A 6,242-nucleotide genomic window follows, 5' to 3' on the forward strand; every position below is an offset into this window, starting at 1 on the left:
CAGTAATTGGTCTGTCCTTGTTTTCTCTTTCTTCCTGAGCAAGTGGGAGACTACACATATATAGAAATTTATCTATTCCTTGTAGGTTGTCCATTTTGTTGGCATATTTGTATTTCTGTGGTGTCAGCTGTAACTTCTCTTCTTTCATTTCTAATCAGCTGCCTAAGACACTGGATAACAGTGAGGCAAACAACAGTCTGACCAGAAGCATAAAGGAAAAGAGGCCCATGAGACGCGCACAGGGGTTTGTTAGAGCTCTGTGAGGACCTCCCTGGGAATCTAGACGGCCACACGCATGCCCAGGGCTGCGGACACGCTGAGAATGAACCCGAGCCTCTGAGCTGGTGGGAGGTGAAGCCACGGCAGAGTTCCTGACTGCCTGGCTGCGTGCTGAGGGCCTGCCACGGCACAGAACCTTGGCAGGGCCTAGAGACTTCGCGGTTCCAGGTGCTCAAGAAAACCAGTCCAGTTGTTTTTGACCACTAAGCTAGCTGGGCAGAGACGGTCGTGGCCACACGAGAAAATAGATTCACCGAATTAGTTCAGAAAGGTCACCAGAAAAGCACCAGCGATGAGCCTGGCTCAGTGTCTCCGCGCGCACAGCGCAGAAGGGCAGCGCTGCGCAGCTGGCACAGCTTCCGCTTGCCAGCGCCGCTTACAGGGCAGCAGGCAAGGGCAGAGAAGCAAGCCGCCCATAGGGCACGCAGAGAAGCAAGAAAGCGCCGCCCATAGGGCACGCAGAGAAGCAAGAAAGCGCCGCCCATAGGGCACGCAGAGAAGCAAGAAAGCGCCGCCCATAGGGCACGCAGAGAAGCAAGAAAGCGCCGCCCATAGGGCACGCAGAGAAGCAAGAAAGCCCCGCCGTACACAGGGAGCAGCACTCACAGAGACTCCTGAGGATGCCCACGGTAGAGTTACCAGTCGAAGCCTCAAGTCAGACACTTTAAATACGTTAAAAAACTGAAGAAAGCCATGCCTAAGCAACTAAAGTATGACTGTAACGTCTCATCACCATGGGGCACAGCGACAGTGAGACTGAAATTATAAAAACATGTTTAAATTTAAATTGTATGTTTAAAAGCTTTTTAAATTTGAAAGTTAATATAAAATATAAAAAGACATATTAAATAAGTGGAAGAATATAAATACATGTTTCAAAATAGAAATTGTGGACTTAAAAGTACAGTAACTGAAATAAGTAATAAACATCTTGCACATAAATCCTCACAATTTATTGCTGCTTTGCCTCAAGCTGCAATAGTTAGAAGTGCATTTATTTTTTGTGATATATTCACTTTTTTAAGTATAAATATTCGGAGACGGTTAAGCCACCCCTCAGCCCTGCCACAAGCGGGACTCAGCTCCTGCAGGGCACAGAGGCTGATGGCCCTGGGACTTGGCGCTGGGGGGGCGGGAGGGAGGGAACCCTAAGCACCGAACGCCCTCTCCCGAGGACGCCAGCCATTAACCGCTCCAGGAACGGGAGGGCAGACAGTGGGCAACTGAGCTGTAAAGCCGGAAAGAACACAGGGAATCAGCGCTGGGGCACCAGGGACAGGAGCAAGTCTGACAGAAGCCGCGGTGATTAGACCGTGCGCGCTCACATTCAGCGCCATTAGCGTAAAGTAAACACAGAACAGACATTCGTAATCATATAGTGGTCTCTTCCCCAAATACAGTGCAAGGCAAATATTTAAAGTTTCCAGTTGGAAGTGCTGTGCACGGCCCAAGAGGTGGGCTTGGGTCACAGGTGGGCTTGGGCATTCTGAGAGGCCGGCCTTCGCTTCCTGTCCTTGGAGCTCTTGGCGTTTCTAAGCGTTACAGACGGGAGAGCCTAACAGAGCCGGTAAAATGTGTTTGTGGAGAAGAGCCAAAGCCAAACCCTGAGAACAGCTTGTTTATACATGGTAGGTGAGCACCTAGGCTCTGTGCTTGTTTCACTGTTGACAGCCTCCTGCTGAAAGACTTTAGATTACAGAAGTCAGATGCTTGATTCAGCTCTGACCTCCGTCAGCTGTATGACGCAGGCACACTAATCAAGGTTTCTGAGCATCTATTTTCCCATCCCCCCCCCCGCCCCAAAAAGAAATACCCGTTTCCTAAGGTTCTTACAAAATAAGAACTTAAATGGTATATTGTTTAAAAAGAACGTAGGCCAGACGCTGGTATAAACACAGACTCAAAGCCTGGCGGTGCTGTTACTGTTCGGAACGGCAAATCCGCCAGCTCTCCCCGAGTGCCTGACATGTGCAACGCTGCAGAGCTGCTGTTCCGGGCCTGTATGCTTGTCCCAGAGTTTCTCTTTCAAAATGTAAATGCGTTTAGGAGGTGATGACTTATCGAGCCAGTGTAATTACTAAGACCTTGGTATTTCTTAATAGCTGAAAATTTGATCTCCAATTATTTAGGAAAAAACCAAACTCTGAAAGATGGGAATACCAGACCACCTAACCTGCCTCTTGAGAGATTTGTATGCAGGTCAGGAAGCAACAGTTAGAACTGGACAGGGAACAACAGACTGGTTCCAAATAGGAAAAGGAGTACGTCAAAGCTGTATATTGTCACCCTGCTTATTTAACTTATATGCAGAGTACATCATGAGAAACGCTGGGCTGGAAGAAACACAAGCTGGAATTAAGATTGCAGGGAGAAATATCAATAACCTCAGGTATGAATATGACACCACCGTTATGGCAGAAAGTGAGGAGGAGCTAAAGAGCCTCTTGATGAAAGTGAAAGAGGAGAGTGAAAAAGTTGGTTTTAAGCTCAACATTCAGAAAACGAATATCATGGCATCTGGTCCCATCACTTCATGGGAAATAGATGGGGAAACAGTGGAAACAGTGTCAGACTTTATTTTTTTGGGCTCCAAAATCACTGCAGATGGTGACTGCACCCATGAAATTAAAAGACGCTTACTCCTTGGAAGGAAAGTTATGACCAACCTAGACAGCATATTCAAAAGCAGAGACATTACTTTGCTGACTAAGGTCCGTCTAGTCAAGGTTATGGTTTTCCAGTGGTCATGTATGGATGTGAGAGTTGGACTGTGAAGAAAGCTGAGTGCCGAAGAGTTGATGCTTTTGAACTGTGGTGTTGGAGAAGACTCTTGAGAGTCCCTTGGACTGCAAGGAGATCCAACCAGTCCATTCTGAAGGAGATTAGCCCTGGGATTTCTTTGGAAGGAATGATGCTGAAGCTGAAAGTCCAGTACTTTGGCCACCTCATGGGAAGAGTTGACTCATTGGAAAAGACTCTGCTGCTGGGAGGGATTGGGGGCAGGAGAAGAAGGGGACGACCCAGGATGAGATGGCTGGATGGCATCACGGACTCGATGGACGTGAGTCTGAGTGAACTCCAGGAGATGGTGATGAACAGGGAGGCCTGGCGTGCTGCGATTCATGCGGTCGCAAAGAGTCGGACACGACTGAGTGACTGAACTGAACTGAGAAAAATTTAAACATAAGCCCAATAAGCTTTTATGGAAGTGAAATCTTTTTTGACCATCTCCTGCCTAGGAAATGGGACCAGACTGTGACTCCTTGGACAGTGAGGGACCAGTGTGGAAATGCTGATATCCCGGAGTGGAAGGGGGATGAAGACGAAGCAAAGGGTGGTGGATCCCCTGTGTAGCTTTGGAAGCCCACAGTCATTGGAGCAAGTCTTGCATGAGATGGAACTTTCAGTTGAGTTCAGTTCGGTCACTCAGTCGTGTCCAACTCTTTGTGACCCCATGCATCACAGCACGCCAGGCCTCCCTGTTCATCACCATCTCCCGGAGTTCACTCAGACTCACATCCATCGAGTCCGTGATGCCATCCAGCCATCTCATCCTGGGTCGTCCCCTTCTCCTCCTGCCCCCAATCCCTCCCAGCATCAGAGTCTTTTCCAATGAGTCAACTCTTCCCATGAGGTGGCCAAAGTACTGGACTTTCAGCTTCAGCATCATTCCTTCCAAAGAAATCCCAGGGTTGATCTCTTTCAGAATGGACTGGTTGGATCTCCTTGCAGTCCAAGGGACTCTCAAGAGTCTTCTTCAACACCACAGTTCAAAAGCATCAATTCTTTGGCGCTCAGCCTTCTTCACAGTCCAACTCTCACATCCATACATGACCACTGGAAAACCATAACCTTGACTAGACGGACCTTAGTCGGCAAAGTAATGTCTCTGCTTTTGAATATGCTGTCTAGGTTGGTCATAACTTTCCTTCCAAGGAGTAAGCGTCTTTTAATTTCATGGGTGCAGTCACCATCTGCAGTGATTTTGGAGCCCAAAAAAATAAAGTCTGACACTGTTTCCACTGTTTCCCCATCTATTTCCCATGAATTGATGGGACCAGATGCTATGATCTTCGTTTTTTGAATGTTGAGCTTTAAGCCAACTTTTTCACTCTCCTCTTTCACTTTCATCAAGAGGCTTTTTAGTTCCTCTTCACTTTCTGCCATAAGGGTGGTGTCATCTGCATATCTGAGGTTATAGATATTTCTCCCTGCAATCTTGATTCCACTTTTGCTTCTTCCAGTCCAGGGTTTCTCATGATGTACTCTGCATATAAGTTAAATAAGCAGGGTGACAATATACAGCCTTGACGTACTCCTTTTCCTATTTGGAACCAGTCTGTTGTTCCCTGTCCAGTTCTAACTGTTGCTTCCTGACCTGCATATAGGTTTCTCAAGAGGCAGGTCAGGTGCTCTGGTGTTCCCATCTCTTTCGGAATTTTCCACAGTTTATTGTGATCCACACAGTCAAAGGCTTTGGCATAGTCAATAAAGCAGAAATAGATGTTTTTCTGGAACTCTCTTGCTTTTCCATGATCCAGCGGATGTTGGCAATTTGATCTCTGGTTCCTCTGCCTTTTCTAAAACCAGCTTGAACATCAGGGAGTTCACGATTCATGTATTGCTGAAGCCTGGCTTGGAGAATTTTGAGCATTACTTTACTAGCATGTGAGATGAGTGCAATTGTGCTGTAGTTTGAGCATTCTTTGGCATTGCCTTTCTTTGGGATTGGAGTGAAGACTGACCTTTTCCAGTCCTGTGGCCACTGCTGAGTTTTCCAAATTTGTCTGCATATTGAGGGCAGCACTTTCACAGCATCATCTTCCAGGATTTGAAACAGCTCAACTGGAATTCCATCACCTCCACTAGCTTTGTTTGTAGTGATACTTTCTAAGGCCCACTTGACTTCAATTCGAGGATGTCTGGCTCTGGATTAACTTGGTTTTAATTAAATGGAAGATTCACAGAGTGTGAGTCCAGAGAGTTCAAGAAATTACATGAAGCAACAGAAGATGGAATCAGACCAACAGAAAGAGAAACCAAAATCACAACCTCGTCTCAGAAAACTGCCGGCAGTCAGTGGGACCAGCCTGAGGGTGAAGGGGCTCTGTGTGGTCTGTGACCCAGTGTGCCACCTGCACTTCAGCCAAGTCTTGGAATCCAGACACACTCAAGCTGTAGCTCTTGACCCAGGCTGAACTCCGGAGCACTAACCAGTGTTGGACTGGAGAGCTCAAGTCCTGTTTGAACAAATCAGTTTTCCCTTGTCAGTCCTTGTGGCTTTGCCCTCATGAGCCTGAGGCTTTGGGTGGTGAGATCGTTCTCTCCAGGGCTTCTCCCACCACCCGCCTCCATGCAGTCAGTCCTCGTGCTCCTTGCTGACCCCCCGAGTCTCGCTTTGCTGGCCACTGCAAGCACCGGTGTGGAGACCCTCATCTCTGCTGTGGAGTCAGGACCTCCAGCCAGCAGTAAGCTTGGATTAGCACTGCTATGTCTCGGAGTCTCTCCACTTGAAAATATAAGTTCCTGCATCTGTCTCCCTCATTAGACATGTGTCCTAAGCGGGTTGTGAATGTCATCTTGCCAGTATTTAGAAGTGTATCAAAGCACAGATAGTCTGTGGAAGCAATTTTGTCCTCGAGTCAGCATTGAGCCTAGCCCTTTAATCAGCTGACTCTCGCAGGAACACGCAGAGCGAGGTAGAAAGCACAGACGGTGAGGTCAGAGCAGAGACAAGGTGAGGAGGACTGCGAAGCAGCAAGAGGGTAAACTGCTTGAGCAGAGCCGTGTCTCAGTTACCATCCATGGGCTTAGTTTTTCTCTGTTTGAAAGTTCTCTCAAAGCAAGGTCACACTGACACACACGCCAGGAGTCTAACCTGACTGCTCATGTGCTCTGCTCTACAAATTTGTAAATCTTCTGTATGATTTTTACAAACACTTCAGTCTAGAATATTCAAAATG

The sequence above is a fragment of the Ovis aries genome, chromosome 4 (assembly GCF_016772045.2).
Source record: "Ovis aries strain OAR_USU_Benz2616 breed Rambouillet chromosome 4, ARS-UI_Ramb_v3.0, whole genome shotgun sequence".
NCBI lineage: Eukaryota > Metazoa > Chordata > Mammalia > Artiodactyla > Bovidae > Ovis > Ovis aries.